The sequence below is a fragment of the Globicephala melas genome, chromosome 20 (genome assembly GCF_963455315.2).
Source record: "Globicephala melas chromosome 20, mGloMel1.2, whole genome shotgun sequence".
Classification (NCBI taxonomy): Eukaryota; Metazoa; Chordata; class Mammalia; order Artiodactyla; family Delphinidae; genus Globicephala; species Globicephala melas.
In genome coordinates, this window is record NC_083333.1 from 10666956 (window position 1) to 10685593 (window position 18638).

The 18638-nt window shown below is 35.4% G+C and overlaps 1 protein-coding gene across 2 annotated transcripts in view; it reads right to left on the reverse strand.

Annotated features, from left to right (window-relative positions):
* The window catches only part of RABEP1 (rabaptin, RAB GTPase binding effector protein 1), a 248969-nt gene that overhangs the window by 49003 nt on the left and 181328 nt on the right, over nucleotides 1-18638 (reverse strand). The window lies entirely within an intron of this gene.

The window sequence follows — 18638 nt, forward strand, 5'->3', positions numbered from 1 at the left end:
AAAGAACTTTTAAAAGTTGTAAAGATATTCATCATTATCAAACAATCACAGGAATTAACAATTTGGTAGTTCAAATAACAGGAAAAAACCTAGTCATACTAATTTTAAGTGAAGTCATTTAAGAAATCTTTACTCTCTCAACGTCAGTTTCACATCATTTTGTCCCCACTATTAAAATATTCTGAAACACTAGCCAGACAGTTATAAGCATTAGTTGCAGAAAGTAACTATCTAAAGTATCCTGAAGGCAAGATGGCTATCTAATAAATAGTGGTAGGTGTGTGACTGGGAATGACCCAGAAACTGAGTAAAGACATAAACACGTGAAACCACAAAAGTGTGTGTGTTTATCAACTCTATATTCTAAGTGCTATTTCATAAAATGTGAAATAAAAGACAAAGCATTATTTCTGGAATACTTTATTAATTTCTGAGAAATTAATACAATTCTGTCAAGGCTCAAGTTTATATACTTAACACCACCTCATGCTAATTATCCCTGCTACTTTTGACTTCTTGGAAATCACCCAGAGCTATTCACTACCACATTGTCACCATGAAAAGAAAAACTGCAAATAAATAATAAACCTAAATACTAATTTTGGCATGCTTCCTCACAGTTAAAAGCAGTATAGAGATCCTGGAGGAAGAGTGGATCAAATTTTATTCCTGACTCACTTTATAAATATTTACATAAGACATAATACACATTATTTATTATACATGATATATAGTATATATGTTAAATATATGTATATGTGTATATTTAAACCAGGAAACAAACAGAACTTAAAAAAATTTTGTAACAAAGCATTTCAAACATGGTAGCCAATAGTACAAATTATTATTAAAGAACAATTTTTTTGTTTTTGCATATGTAATTATGAAGATTTACAAACTCAAAAGTTGAGAGCATTATATTACAACAATCTTCCACATACCTATCACCAATTATAATGATTTTGCCATTTACTTCAACTATTCTTTTTTAAAAGGAAGTCCCAGAAACTGTATTACAGTATCTAATGCACTACATATTCATCTCTGAAAACATGGATATTTTCTTACATATACACAGTGCCACTGTCACACCTAACTAATAATTGTTTGATATAATCTAATACTCAATCTTAGTGAAATTTCCCCAATTGCCACTAAAATGTCTTCTTGAAGATTTGTTTGAATTAGGATCCAAACAAGACACTTCATTTGGTGATACTCATACTTTATAAAATATTTCACAGAAACAAATATAAAGAATTCTGTAATGGACACCTATTACCTATCACCTGGCTTAATAATTTTTAACATTATTGCTACATCAGCTTCAATTTCTTTTTAACCTTAAGAAATGAAACATTACAAATACACTACTTTCTTCAGAGTAACAACTATCAGGAATTTGGAGTTATCATTACCATGCATATTTCACACCTTTATGTTACAGGTTTTTAAACCTTAAGGCTCTCGTAGCATAGTATTCTTCTGCAATTACCTCACATCCATCAGTTTTTGAGATTGCTAATACATGCAACTACCTCATTCGTTAACTGCAATACCAGAGTACCAATAGATCAGCTATTATAGTTCAGGGGCATTCACGTGTGAGCTAGGAATCTACTTTTTCTATACAGATGTTCCCCTTGTTCTAAACTCTTGCCCCAGTCTTCCCATGTTTATAATGTCATCTATGTCATATATCAAATTTCTACATATATGTGGATCTGATTATGAAACCTCTATGCTATAAATATGGTCTATTTGTCTATTCAATTCATGCCAATACTATATTGTCTAGACTAGTATAGCATTATTTATAATATTTAGCATAATCTTGTGTATGTTTAAAATTTTCCATAGTAAATAATTTTAAAAGCCCATGATAGTTTTGAATAAAGTGGGGGGACTTGGCCTCCCAGATATCAAAAATTATTATAAGCCTCATGCACCAATCACTCAGATCCAGCAACCATACCCCCGCAGGCAATCTTGTCCCATCCACCAGTTTGCATTCTACAACTTATTGCTTTGAGATAAGTCCCAGACATTTTTTTAAATTAATAAACCTTACTTTTTAGAGCAATGTTGGGTTCACAGCAAAACTGAGCAGAAAGTACAGAGTTCCCATAAACTCCCTGCCTCCCCACGCACAACCTCCTCTACTGCTGACATCCCCCACCACAGCAGTACCTCTGTCACCATCTCTGAACTTACAGTGACACATCCTTATTAGTCGCAGTCCACAGTTTACATCAGGATAACGTATAATGATGTGTGTCCACCAATCTTATGCAGAGAAGTTTCACTGCCCTAAAAATCCTCTCTGCTTTGCTTAGTCATTCCTCCTATCCTCCTAACCCCTGGCAACCACTTAGCTTTTTCACTGTCTCGATAGTTTTGCCTTTTCCAGAAAGTCATAGTTAGAATCACACAGATTCTTTTCAGATTGGCTTCTTTCACTTCATAATACACATCTGTTTCCTCTATGACTTTTCATGACTTGAGAGCTCATTTCCTTTTCACACTGAATAATATTCCACTGTACCACAGTTCACCTGCTCATCTACTGAAGGACATCTTGGTTGCTTCCAAGTTTTGGCAATTATGAATAAAGTTGCTATAAACATCCATGTGCAGGTTTTTGCATGGACATACATTTTCAATTCATTCAGGTAAATACCAAGGATCAAAATTGCTGAATCATATGCTAAGAGTATATTTACTTTTGTAAGAAACTGCCAAACTGCCTTCCAAAGTGGCTGTACCATTTTGCATTCCCACCAGCAATGAATGAAAGTACCTGTTGCTCCACATCATCAGCAGCTTTTGGTGTTTTAGATTTGAGCCATTTTAATAGGTGTGTAGTGATTGCTCATTGTTTTAACGTATTCACAGACTGGTGCAACCATCACCACAATCAACTTTGGAACATTTTAATCACCCCAGAAAGAAATCCAATACTTTTTATCACCCCCCAACCCTCTAACCTGGCAGTCTTAGGCAACCACTAATCTACTTTCTATCCCTATCACCTATTCTGGACATTTCATATAAATGGAATCATACATACTTTGTGACTGGCTTTTGTCACTTACCATAGTTCTTTCAAGGTTCATCTATGTTGTACTATCAGTATGTCATTCCCTTTTATGGAGGAATAACAAAAACAATTTGTTTATTCATGTATCAGTTGACGTATATTTGGTTGTTCGTCACTTTTTTGACTACTATGAATGCTGCTGCTATGAAAATTCACATAGAAATTTATGTATGGACATGTTTTCTTACGAAAACATGGACATGTTTTCTTTTCTCTTGTATATACTTAGAAGTGGAACTGCTGGGTCAAATGGTAACTCTATGATTAACCATTTGAGGAACTGAAAGGCTGTTTTATAAAGTTACTAGACCATTTAACATTCCTGTCAGCAATGTATGAGGGTTTTGATTTTCCACATCTTTGCCAACTCTTGTTATTAACCGACTTGGATATAGCCATCTTAATGGGTGTGAAGTGGCATCTCATTGTAATTTTGTGCTTCCCTGGTAGATAATGACATTGAGCATCTTAACATGTGCTTACTGACCATTTATGTATCTTCTCTGGATAAATGTCTATCCAGAACTGTTCACCATTTTTAATTGGGCTGTCTTTTATTATTGAATTGTAAGAGTTCTTTATATAAGCTAGATAAAAGTCCCTTATCTGATAAAATATTTGCAAACTTTTCTCCCATTTGGTGGATTGTCTTTTCACTTTTTGGATAGTGTACTTGGGAGCACAAAATTTTTTAATTTTTCACAAAGTCCAACTTATCTAATTTTTCATTGTTTGTTTCTGCTTGTAGTATCATATCTAAGAAATCACTGCTGAATCCAAAGTCACAAAGATTTACCCCTACATTTTCTCCTAAGAGTTTTATAGCTTACTTTTTAAACCTAGGTCCTTGACACTTTTGTAGATGCCAGGGATCCAATGTCCTTCTATAGCATGTAGACATGCAGATGTCTCAATACACTTCATTTAAAAGACGACTCCTGCCCTGCTAAATTGTTTTGGCACCTTGCAGGAAATCAATTTTTCGTATATATTTCTGGATTCACAATTCTATTACACTGAATTACTCCTATCCTTATATCAGAACCACACACTATCTTGATTACCGTTGCTTTGTAGTAAGTTTTGTGATTCCTCCAACTTTGTTTTCCAAGAATATTTGGCTGTTCTGGATCCCTAGCATTTTCACACAAATTTTAGGGTCAAACTGTCAACTTCTACAAAGAAAGCAACTGAGATACTGAAAGGCACTGCATTACATCTGTATATCAGGGGAGTATTGCTAATGCTAAATCTTTTGATGTATGAACATGGGATGTCTTTCCAGTTATTTAGACCTCTAAGTTTTTTTTCACCAATGTTTTTGAACTTCCCAGAGTGTAAGTGTACAATAAGTACACTTGTTAAATTTCTTTATTATTCTTTTTTTTTTTTTTGGCCACACCACACAGCATGTGGGATCTTCCCGGACCAGGGATTGAACCTGTGCCCCCTGCAGTGGTGCAGTGGAAGCGTGGACTCTTAACCACTGGACTGCCAGGCAAGTTCTATTATTCATTTTTGATGCTATTGTAACCGAAATTGTTTCCTTAATTTCATTTTCAGGTTACTCGTTGCAAGTGTATGGAAATACAACTGGTTTTTGTATATTCATCTTGTATCCTGCAACCCTGCTGAATTCATATATTACTACAAATGTTTTTTTAGTGGATTCCCTATGATTTTTATATAAAAGAGGTTATCTAAGAATAGAAATAGTTTTATTTCTCCCTTCCAATCTGGATTCCTTTTTATTCCCCCACCCGCCCCGTTTCCTTTTGGCCTAATTGCTCTGGATGAATAGAAGTGGTGAAAGTGGACATCACTGTCTTGTTCCAATCTTACGGAGAAAGCATTCAGTCTTTAACCATTAAGTGTGATAACGTTAGCTTCGGGCTTTTTGTAGATGCCCTTTATCAGGTTGAAGTTTCCTTCTGTTCCTAGTTCGGTTAGTGTTTTTATCATAAAAGGGTGTTGAATTTTGTCAAATGCGTTTTCTGTGTCTTTAGAGACGATCGTTAAGTTTTTGTTTTTCATCCTATTAATGTGGTGCATTACATTAACTGATTTTTGAGGTATTGAACCAACCTTGCATTGTTAGGATAAATCCAATTTAGTCATGGTATATCATTCTTCTTATGTGTTGCTGACTTTCTTGCTAGTATTTTGCTGAGGATTTTTGCATCTATATCCATAAGGAATATTGGTCTGTAATTTTTTGGTTTTGTTTTTTGCTTGTGATGTCCATGTTGTTTTGATATAGGGTAATAATACTAGCTTCATAAAATGAGTATGGAAGTGCATCCTCCTGTCTACTCTTTAGAAGAGTTTGAGAAGAATTAGTGTTAATTCTTTGAACATATGGTAAAATTCACTACTTAAGCCATCTGAACCTAGGCTTTTCTTTTCATATTTTGTGGGTAGTTTTTTAATTACAAATTCAATCTCTTTATTTGCTATGGGTCTAATTCAGATCTTCTACTTCTTTAGTCAGTTTTGGTATTTGTATCTTTCTAGGAATTTGTCCACTTCCTCATTCACAGTATTCCCTTACAGTTCTTTTTAATTTCTGTAAGGTCAGTCGTAATGGCCCTGTATTCATTTCTTGGTCAATCTAGCTAAAGATTTGTCAATTTGTTGGTCTTTCCAAAGAAAGCACTATCAGTTTCATTGATTTTCATCACTGATTTTTCTATTCTGTGCTTCACTGATTTTTTACTTTAATCTTATTAATTCCTTCTTTCTACTTGCTGTAGGTTTCATTAACACTTTTTCCAGTGTCTTAAGGTAAAAGATTAGTGATTTGAAATATTTCATTTTTGATACAGGCATTTATAGTTATATATGTCTAAGAACTGATGTAGCTGCATCACATAAGGACTGGAATGGTATGTCTACAATTCCATTTATCTCAAAGCATTTTCTAATTTTCTTTGTGATTTCTCTTCCAGCTACTGACTACTCAGGAGTGTATTACCTAATTTCCACATATTTGTGAGTTTCCCAAATTTCATTCCATTGTGGTCAGAGAACAAACATTGTATTATCACTCCTTTTACACTCAAATCTTCTACTTCCTTGTTGATCTTCTCCGTGGAATACTGAAAAATACAACTCTTATTGTCAAACTGTGTATTTCTCCCTTCATTTCTGTCAGTTTGCTTCTTCTATTGTGGGACTCTGTAGTTAGATGTGTATGTAACTATTTTGTCTTCCTGATGGATCGGTCCTTTGTCACTATAAAATGTCATTCTTTACTACCATTTTTGGTTTAAAATCTATTTTCCCTGATATTAGTATGGTCTTTCCAGCTTTCTTATTGTTGCTGTAGGCAAAATACATTTTTTTCAGACTTTCACTTTCACTCTATTTGTATCTTTGAATCTAAAATGTATCAACTAGACAGCATATAGTTGGATCTTGTTTTATTAACCACTCTGAAACTCTCTGCCTTTTGTTTGGATTCTTTAATCCATTCACATTTAATATTATTAATATCACAATATTGTTGGATTTAAGTTTGCAACTTTTGTTTACTGTATCTTATGTCCTTTTGCTCCTGTTCTTCTTTCATTGCTTTCTTTTGACTTAAGTGAATAATTTCTAATGTAACATATTAATTCCTTTCAAAATTGTTTCATTATATTTTCTTGTGTTATTTCTTTAGTGGATGCTCTAGGGCTTACCATGTACATCTATTTTTTTTAATATTTATTTATTTATTTAGGCTGCACCGGGTCTTAGTTGCAGCACATGGGATCTTCATTGTGGCATGCAAGATCTTTTTAGTTGCAGCATGTGGACCTCTTAGTGGCAGCATGCAAACTCTCAGCTGCAGCAGGCATGCGGGATCTAGTTCCCCGACCAGGGATCGAACCCGGGCCCACTGCATTGGAAGCACAGAGTCTTACCCACTGGACCACCAGGTAAGTCTTATTACCATATACATCTTAATAGAATCTACTTCAGATTTGTATAACCCTAATACCCATGAAACATAGAAATGTTACTCCTCTATAGCTCTCTTCCCTTTCTCCATGTCTATGCTATTATTGCTATATACACTGCCACCTACATATGTTATACACCCAGTGATACACTGTTATACTTATTGCTTCATATAATTGTCTTTAAAAATCTGAGAAAAGAAAGGAGACCAAGTATATATTTATACCATCTGTTATATCGCCCTTCTTATATACCATTTCTGGCTTTCTCCACTTGATGTTGTGGGTTGGAATTACTATCTAGTGTCATTTCCTTAGTCCAATATAGCTTTCCTCCCATCCAACTCCTTTGTGCTGATATTGGCAAATATACTAAATTTCCATTTGCTATGGGCTCAATAAAGCAAATATAAATATATGTGTATATGTATTTTATGTGTATATATATACATATAAAAAATACACAATTACCTTTACTGGGGACTCTGTTTTTCTCATGTGAATTCAAATTACTGTCTATAATTACTTGCTTTCAACTGAAGAACTTCCTTTAGTATTTTTTATAAGGCAGTCTGCTAAGAAAAAAATTCTCTCCGTTTTTTGGGTTTTTGTTGTTGTTGTTTTTTTGTGGTATGCAGGCCTCTCACTGTTGTGGCCTCTCCTGTTGCAGAGCACAGGCTCCGGACACGCAGGCTCAGCGGCCATGGCTCACGGGCCTAGCCACTCTGCGGTATGTGGGATCTTCCCAGACCGGGGCACGAACCCATGTCCCCTGCATCGGCAGGCAGACTCTCAACCACTGCGCCACCAGGGAAGCCGTTTTTTTTTTATTATTAATCTGAGAATATCTTTATTTCATCTTCATGTTAGAAAGATGCTTTTGCTATATATAGGCTTCTTGGTTAACAGTTTTTTTTCCCCCCCTTTGAGCATTAAATGTAATCCCACTGCCTTGCTTCCATTGTTTCTAATGAGAAGTCGGCTGTTAATCTTATGATGTGTCTCTGTGTGGATCTCTTTGCACACCTCTATACTACTTGGAGTTCAATGAGCTTCTTAGATGTGCAGTTTACTGCTTTTCATCAAATTTGGAAATTTTTCATCCATTTCCTCTTCAATTATTTTTTCTTTTCCTCTCTTTTCTCTTTCTAGCACTCCCATTATGTGTTTACTGACATATTTAATGATGTCCCACATTTCTACAATGCTCTTCATTTTTCTCTTTTCTTTCTGTACTTCAGACTGGATAATCTTAACTGACCTATCTTTAAGTTAATAAATTCTTTCTTCTGCCAGTTCAATCTACTGTTGAGCTTCTATAGTGAATTTTTCATTTTAGTTATTATAATTTTCAACCCCAGAATTTCCATTGGGTTCTTTGTTACAATTTCTCCTTATTGATATTCTCTATTTGATGAAACACTGTCACACTTTACTTCTTTAAGCATAGTTTTCTTCAGCTCTTTAAACGTACTTATGACTTCCTTGAAGTCTCTGTCTGTTAAATCTGACATCTGGTCACCCTCATACGCACTGCATGTTTTTTTTCCTTTGTACGGGCCACAGTTTCTCCTAATTTTTTTTTGTTTGAAAACATTTTTGGTAATACACTGCAATAACTCTGGTACTGGTTCAGCCCTACTCCCGTACCAGCTTGTTACTGTCGTCTGCTGTTTGTTTGTTTAGTGGTTGACTGGATTTTAGTAAAGTCTATTTCTTCTCTCCCACTTCCTCCAACTCCTGCAGTGTGAAACCTCTGATGTTGCTCCTCAGAAGGTACAGATTTGGACATGTGCAGTCACTCTGGGATGACAACAGTTTTCGCAGGGCTCCCTTCTGAGTATCTCTTTCCCTGATCCACATCCGTCAAACTCTATACTCACCTGCTGGTGCTCTTCTGAGTGATATATCTGCTTTAGGAACAGGGCACTGAGTGGCGGGAGATGAAGTGGTAGCCTCTGATGTCCTTGGCTTGCTTCTCCCAGCATCGAACTTCCACCCAACAAACAAGTTAGAGCAAAGGCTATCAGGGCCCCAATATTCTCAGTATGTAGCACCCAAGTTAGAGCCTGCATCCTAAGGAATAGGGGCCAGAGGGAAGAAAGGAGTTCCAGATCTCTTGGCCACACTCAACTGATACTTATCCTCTACAACAAGTGGCTGGGGTAGGGGGAGTTCTATGGTCCTCAACTGTGAACTCAGGAGAGAGGGAAACCTGTGTTCCCAGCATCACCTGCCTGGAGTGCAGTTTCCATCACACCAGGCTGGGAGAGAAGAAGGAAGAAGTGGTTCATGGATCAAATGTCCCAGACTCTGTTTTTACCAAGATTTAACAGATTTTCTGGGAAAAATGTTTCATTTGCTATATGCCTTAGGACTACTTCTAGAGACTTTAAATGGTTGTTCTTTAAAATAATTTTCCCAAGTTTTGCTGGGCAGTGGGTCTGTGGAGCTCCTCATATTACCATTCTAGAAATGGACCTCTCAAACTTATCATTTACCCATAAATATTTCAGTATGTAACCTTAAAAGATAAAGGCCATTTTTTAAAGTACATGTAACATAAAATTTACCATTTTCATCATTTTTAAGTGTACAGTTCAGTGGTGTTAAGTTATTCACCTTGTTGTGCAACCAATCTCCAAAACTTGTCATCTTACAAAACTAAAACTATACCCACTAAACAGCAACTCCCTATTTCCCTGCCTCCTCTAAGCCCCTGGCAACCACATTCTACTTTCTTTCTCTAAGTTTAATTTTTCTAGGCACCTCATATAAGTGAAATCATACTGTCTTTTTCTGACTGCCTTATTTCACTTTATAAGGACCATTTTCACACCTGAAAAAAATTAACAATACCTGAATATCATCAAACCAGTGTTGAAATTTCCACTTGTCTAATGTTTTTAAAACAGTTCAGCTCTTTGAATCAGAATCCAAAAATGTCCATATACTACAGCTAGTTGATATATATCTTAAGTCTCTATTAATCTATAGGTTTCTCCCTCCATCTCTTTTCTCCTTGTACTTTATTTGTTGAGGAAACTAGGTTGTCTCGTAGAACTTCGCACAGTCTGGATTTGCTAACTGCATACCTATAACATAGATGAACTTGTTCCTTTTTTCTTTGCATTTCCTATAAATTGGCAGTTACCTATAGTGGGTCACCATCTTCTTGAGCCTGTTCTTCCTTGTAAATCTGAAGACAGTCTGGAAGATCCCAAAGGGAATAAACTAGATTTTCACTGGAATTGCTCTGAACTTATAGACTGAAGTGAAAGTTAGCATCTTTACAACACTAAGTCTTTCCACCTATGAACATGGTATCTCATTCCATTTATTCAGGCTTTCTTTTATGTCCTTTAACTCTGTTTTATAACTTTCCTCTATAAAAGTTTTGCACACCTTTGTTTAGACTTATTCCCAAGTGACTAAGGATTATGATTCTTTTTCTTTTTTTTATTTACTTCAGGGTTGCTTTTTCTTCTTTTACTTCTCTAGTTGTTACTGATATGGAGAAACATTATTGATTCTTCTATATTGATCTTCATACCAACAATGCTGATAACTCTCTTTAGTTCTAATAGTGTGGATTCTCTTGGTTCCTCTATTTTGTTAATCATATGGACTCCACAGAGACAAAATTATCATTAACTTCCCAAATTTTATAACTAATTTCTTTCTATTTTATTGCATTGGCTAGGAGGACCTACAGTATTAAAATGAATTAAAGTACTGACAATAGGCCTTCTTATCTTGTTTTATCATGAAGTATAATATATTCTATTAGTTTCTAATAGAAACAGAGAGGCCCCCTCAATTCCTCATTTGCTAGGAACTAGTATGAACTCGTATTACTGAAGTGTATTAACTTTTATTGAATGTGCTTTCTGGTTTTTCTCATTTGTTAATGCAGTGAGTTACATCAACAGATGTTGCAATGTTAAACTATCCTTGTGCTCCTAGTATGCATGGTCACGGTATATACTATGTTTTAATACTCCGCTGAAATCAATTTTTTAAAAACAATTTTTTAACTGCACCGTGTGGCATGTGGGATCTTAGTTCCCTGACCAGGGATCGAACCCACACCCCCTGCACTGAAAGCACAGTGTCCTAACCACTGGACCACCAGGGAAGTCCCTGAAGTCAATTTTATTTAGGATTTTAAAGTCTATGGTCATAAACAAGACTGGTTTATTGGTACACTAGTATTACTGCTTCCGTTGTACTAATCCCACAAAACGAAGTGGATAGCTCTCTAGTTTTTTCTTGTTACTAACACAGTATATAAAAGATAGGAACAAATTTTCCTTGAAGATTTTTTAAAATTTGCCTATAAAACTTATGCCTGTGACATCCTTTTGTGAGTAAGAATTCTGTTTATTGATTCCGTTTCTCTTATGGTTATGGTTTATTCAGTTTCTATTTGAGGTAATTCTGGTAACTCGTATTTCCTAGAAAATTATTCATCTAAATTTACAATTTTTTTTTGGCATAGACATACATGCACAGTACTCCTATGTTTTCACATCTCTACTGTACCAGTAATTGTGTCTTTTTATTAGTTTTTTTAACCAAAAGATGTGGGGTTTTTTTAAGTTAAGTATAGTTGATTTACAATATTGTGTTAGTCTCAGGTATACAGCAAATTGATTCAGTTACATATTTTTTAATATTATTTTCCATTATAGGTTATTATAAGATATTGAATACAGTTTCCTGTTTTATATAGTAATTTCTTAATGTTTATCTTCTTATGTATAGTAGTTTGTTATCTGTTAATCCCATATGCCTAATGTATCCCTCCCCATCTCCCTTTCCCCTTTGGTAACCTTAAGTGTGTTTTCTATGTCTGTGACTCTGTTTCTGTTTTGTATACAGATTCGTTTGTATTATTTTTTAGATTCTACATATAAGTGGTATCATATATTTGTCTTTCTCTAACCTACTTCACTTAGTATGATATTCTCTAGGTCCATCTATGTTGCTGCAAATGGCAATAGTTCATTCTTTTTTATGGCTGAATAGTATTCCATTGTGCGCGTGCGTGTGTATGTGTGTGTATCTCTATATATCACATCTTCTCAAACCAATCATCAGTTAATGGGCACTTGGGTTGTTTCCATGTCTTGGCTATTATAAATAGGGTTATCATATTAAGTGAAGTAAGTCAGATACATAAAGACAAACACTATGTGGTATTTGTAACACTATAAATCAACTACTTAAATTTTTTTTAATTTTTAAAAATATAGTGCTGCTATGAACACTTGTATCTTTTCAAATTAGAGTTTTCATCCAAAACATGTGCTTTTGATTTTATTGAGCTTAACTCTTAACTTTGCTTTCTATTTCATTGATTTCTATTATTATTTTATTTCTTCTATTTCCTTTGGGTTCACTATTTTTTCTAGCTTCTGGAGTTAAACATTTAGATCATTTAGTTTCAATTTCTCATGGTTTTTTTTGTTTTGTCTTGTTTTTGTTTTTGTTTGTTTTGCAGTATACGGGCCTCTCTCTGTTTTGGCCTCTCCCATTGTGGAGCACAGGCTCCGGACGCGCGGGCTCAGCGGCCATGGCTCACGGTCCCAACCGTTCCGCGGCATGTGGGATCTTCCCAGACCGGGGCACGAACCCATGTCCCCTGCATCAGCAGGCGGACTCTCAACCACTGCGCCACCAGGGAAGCCCCTCTCATGTCTTTTAATAAATTAATTTTAATAAATGTTTTTAAAGTTATAAGCTTATTTTCAAAGTATTGTTTTAGCTGCATCCCACAAGTATATTCATTGTATTCTAAATATTTTGCAATCTTCATTATGACTTCCTCTTGAACTCATGAGCAACAGGAATGCATTCTTGGTTTCCAAACTTTAAAAAACATTTACATTGTTGCTTAAAATCTTTCTAACTGCACTAGGTAACAAAACATGGTAAGTAGCTTGACTTTTAAAATATGTTGAGTATTCCTTTGAGATATACACAGTATTTTAAGTGCTCCTTATGAATATAAAAGGATGTATATTTTCAGTTTCTTGGGTACATCATTCCTAGGAATCAAACTTTTTAAAATTCTGTTGCTCAAAGTTGTTATATCTACCTACTGCTTGATCTAGCAATTGATATAATGTTGAACATCTCATATGTGTGCAGTTATCAACTTCTTGTAATTCTATCGCCTTTTGTTTCTTTATGACATGCCATGGCTATTTTGTTAGGTACAGACAAGTTCATGATTATTACATTCTCTTTGTAGACTGTTTCATTCATTGTGAAATACCCTTCTATGTCCCCGCAATGCTGTTGGCCATAAGTTCCAATTTTGTTATTATTGCCTCATTTGTTTTATTTTCTTCTTTTAAAAAATTAAAATGAACTCAGAAGTTTTTTGGTTTTGTTTTTTATAGTCAGATTTATTAGTTTCTATGGTTGGTACTGTTTCTTATATCCTATATGTTCCCTCTATGTTTACTTTTCTTGTAAATGTTATCTTTACTAGTTCTTCTGGTGATTTATGTGGGCGATAAATGCTCTCAGTTTTTGTATGCCTGAAATATCTTATTTGCTCTCCCTCTTAAATAATTTAGCTGTACATAAAATTTTAGGTTGACAACTGCTTTTTCTCTGCACTCTGAAGATCTTATTTCATTGTCTCCAGGCATCTATTCTGCTTATGTGGTATCTCCTGTCAGCATAATTATTACTTCCCTCTGGTAGCTTTCAATATTTTCTTTTCATTCTTGAGGTTCCACGGTTTAAGATGCGTCAAAGTATGAATTTACTATTATTTACCCTACCTGGTACTCAGTATTTATGTTGAGGACTCACTACTGTTTCTTAATGCTTGAAAAAATCTCAGTTATTATCTCCTCAAATATTCTCTACTACTCCCTCCATTATCTTCTCCTGGAATACTTTTTGATGTGTGTTGGAGACTCAACTCATCCTCTGTGTCAATTGCTCTTTGATATTTCTCTGTCTCACTGGGAGGGAGAACTCCTCAACACCATTTTCTAATTTTTAAAATCTGTGTCTACCATTTAAACCATCTACTTATCTTATTTCAATTTATTTATTGTTTCCAAGATTTCTAATGGTTTTCAATTTTTTAAATATACTCTAGTTTTATTTCCATATCTAAGTACCAACTTAAGGCATCTGAACCATAAATATCTTCCTAAACCTAGCTTTTAACTATTGTTCTGGTTAGTTAGCATCAGAGCTTTATATATGTTATAACCATGTACAAAATCCTTTTGAACACCACTAGAAAATTCCACTGTCTTCTGGTGACTAACATGAGCTCTATTTCTACTATTCTCCTTCAAATTGAGAACTCTATGGCCTTTTGTTTGCTCCCTTGTGTAACAGGCTCTTACTCATTGCCCAAGATTGAGGATTTCCAAAACACAAACACTGTTGCAGTGCCAAGCTTTGTACTGAAATTGGTTAAAGCAGAAAGCTAAATCAAAAACATTTTTTTGAAAGCTAAATCCCTTTTTCAAGTTCAACAGAAAACCAGCAAAACTTTCAGAAATAGTTATAACATTCCCAGTTGAAGAAGCTGGGAAAAGAATGGGTACTAAGGCAGGAACAGACAGTAAGAGGAGTCAAGAGGTAATAATCCCTTTTATTAGCACTCCTCATTACTATTTGCACTTATATTTCAGCCACTCTCCAAATAAATGAAAGCACAGCTATTACAACGCCAAAGCAAAAGTTATTCTTATTGGGAAAAACACCAGTGTTTGGACTTCTGGGGTTACTGTGACCTGGTTTGCTGAAAGATAAAACAAAGACTACTGAACACATCAAAACCATGGCTTATACTGTTATCACCTGTGACAATCACAGAAGACTAGATATATACTTCATGCAATAACATAAGCTGCTGCTTTAGAGGACATCTTTCAATTTGTTTTTTATTATGATATAGGCAATCAGCCAAGCCATAAACTAAATCAACATTTACCTTTTACACACTGTGCAATTTCTTTAGAAATGACACCAAAAACTCTTAAAAATGATCACAGTATTCCCTTTGAAATTTTGTAATAAGTTACCTCACCTGTTCTTTATGGCCAGTTTAAGTTCATTGAGAACTTCAGATAGTAAAGATACAATAGTACACATACATATTATTTATTGGGTCTAGATGCAGTCAAAGCAATTTAACATAGCAGGCATGTTTTTGAACAAACCCATATTACAAGCTGCTTAGAGATATAAAACTGCAATTGATAATGTATTTCAGAAATGAGAGGTTCTTAGTCATTTTCATTTCTTCAGAATTTTACAGAAAAGTCAATTTTATAATTTAAAAAAAGAAGATAAGCAAACAAAGGAAACCCTAGCATCTTTATTTGGGGACAGAGAAAAACAGAAAGCAAAATGAACAAACTTTGGACAAGATAAACTTGAATTTATTGGATAAGCAAAGACTGAAAGAAAAAAAGTGTAGAGAGGATGATCAAGCGTCAGAATTATTGGTTGTGAGAAGTAAAGAGAAAAGAGAATGCCACTAGCTAGTATCACAGTGAGTTTGAATTGGTCATCAGAGGAAATACTGCCACGGCCTCATATATACACACTAAAATGTATTACACTCACCCTGACAAGAACATACCATTGCACAGAGTTTAAAGTAGTATTTCATCAATTCAAGGTTAAAACAAAATTTAAAAGGAAGATGTTAAAAAATTCACATGAACATACTGAAGAACTGGACAGAACTCATTTCTCAGGACAACAACATATATTCAAATAACAATGATAGTGTGCAAAATGTATTATCTACCCCAGTAGATAATACATATCTTTCTTGAAGATGAAAACCATATTTCATTCATCCCAACCTCCACAGTGCCTTGCAGACTGCCACCATGCCTAGACAGGAACACCAGCTTTCCCATCTCCTTATCATCCTATGGAGGAACAAAATTAATAGGGAACAGCCAGCCTTCCTGCAACCCACGAGAAAACAGAATCCCATCCCACACTACAGTCAGTAAACCTTTCCAAGCCACGGGCTGAATTCTGTGAGGCCTAGGAATCTTCCATCTTATTGAACAGTGGCTTTCAAACTGCTTTTACCATAATTCACAGCAAAAAATTTATTTTATCACACAACTCTATACATACGTGTGTATATGTAACTGAAACAAAAAATTTTGTTCAATTATACTTACTTAACCTTACCAAGTAAATAACGTGCTGTTACTTTCCACTGCATTTCTTTTTAAAACTTGCTGGTCACAACGCACTCAATTTTGCTATCCATCAATGAGTTACAACATATAGTCTGAATAACACCACTTCAGGACAGTGGTCTTCAAAGTGGGGTACACCCGAGGGGGTACGTAAAGACTTTCCAAGGGATTCATAGGCACATGTTGTTTTAAAGGAATCAGACTCTAGATCCTCAACTTCCATAAATAATCTTTCCTAAAACAGAGAGCTATTTATGTGTAGATTCTCTTTGGCCACCTTCCTTTTCTTAACACCCTTCTCCCTACTTAACAAATGAAAGGCTTTCACCCATCCTGAGTTTTACTATGGTTCACTACCTTACTGTGTAAAAACTTCTCTGTGATATCAAACCAGAGGAACAATTTAAAATATCAATGTCAGTAACAAAAAAGTGAATGACTGGGCTTCCCTGGTGCCTCAGTGGTTAAGAATCCGCCTGCCAATGCAGGGGACACAGGTTCAAGCCCTGGTCCGGGAAGATCCCACATGCCGCAGAGCAACTAAGCCTGTGTCACAACTACTGAGCCTGCGCTCTAGAGCCCGCGAGCCACAACTACTGAGCCCACATGCCACAATTACTGAGGCCCACGCGCCTAGACCCCGTGCTCCACAACAAGAGAAGCCACCGCAATGAGAAGCCTGCACACCGCAATGAAGAGTAGCCCGCGCTCGCCGCAACTAGAGAAAGCGCGCGTGCAGCAACTAAGACCCAACACAGCCAGAAATAAATGAATAAATAAACTTATTTTTAAAAAGTGAATGACTAATAACTGGGTAATGAATCTTTTGGCAGGTCATGTGGGTTGCAAAGTCTATTTCAACAAAACTGAAAGAAGATCTATTTGAGTTGTCAACCTATAGAATAAAAATATTTTTGAAGCTAGAGCACTATGTGATTTAACACGTAATTCAGAAAGAGTTAAAAGAATAACAGTCACTATTTAAAAAAAAAACCCACTTCTATTTCCATCTACTTATTTATGAGATCAAGGGCTTAACTTATATCTTTTTTTTTTTTGGCCACACTGTGCGGCTTGTGGGATCTCAGTTCCCTGACCAGGGATTGAACCTGGGCCGTAGCAGTGAAAGCCCAGAATCCTAACCACTAGGCCACCAGGGAACTCCCAACTTATATCCATTAAAAAAAAAAACTGAAACATACCTTTTTCTAGACATTAATAATATTCACCAGAGGTTAATGACTTAATTGGGAGGGAGAAGCAATATATCTCATAAGACCTGCATTTCCAATAATTTTTACAACTTAACAATTATTTTTTAAGTGTGTACAATATTTATGTAATCAATTGTCTACTTAAACTGTAATGATATCTCAATACAAAAGAAATTTACATGCATATTTTTATTGCAGAGACGTCTGACCAATTTTTTTTAATGGCTTCCAAGCACAAAATATTACTTTAGGCCAGTGGTTCTCAAAGTGTGGCCGCTGAACCAACAATATCAGCATCACCTGGTAACTTTCTAGAAATGCAAATTCTAGGATCCCACAGACCTAGTGAATCAGAAACTCTGGGGGTGCGGCCCAGCAATCTTTGTTTTAACAAACCCTATAGGTAAAATTCTGATGCACACTCAGGTCTGTGTGCTAAAAAACACTTTTTAGAATAAAATTCTGAGGGAGACATTAAAAAAAAAAAAACACCTAACACAAGGAGGAGAAAAATGTAAAATTCCTGAAGAATTTATTCACGTATTTTTTATTAAATGGATGGTGACGGATATTAAATCACTATGATTGATTCCATGTTTAAAAGCATGAAGTTTTAATTTAAATTGTCAGTGTTAACAATACGATAGAATTTACATCCTTTGAATTTTTTATGTTTAAAATTAAAAAATTTTTAAGGTGTGAGGGATGTTTATAATCATTTTACAGAGTATATAAACTTAAAAGTTGAAGGATCACTGGTCGAGAGTAGTGGTCCTCAAACTGTGGCCCTTGGACTGACCATACTGCAGTCGCCTACAAGTTTATTAGAAATGCAAATTCTCAGGCTCCAGCCCAACATACCATGTTCCAACAAGTTCTCCAGGTGATTTTCATCCACTTTAAAGTTTGAGAGCTGCTGGTCTATACTAGAGCAGTGGTTCCCAAAATCTGGTGTGCATCTGAATTACCTGGTGAGCGTCTTAGAACACTGACTGCTAGACCCTAATCCCAGAGTGTCTGGCTCAATAAGTCTGGGGTAGGAGCCAACATTTTGCATTTCTAACAAGTTTCCCAGGAGATAATAATGCTGATGCTGCTATTCCGCAATCACACTTTGAGAATCACTCACTGGTCTAGAGGGCTGTGGAAATCATATCTATACTTTCCT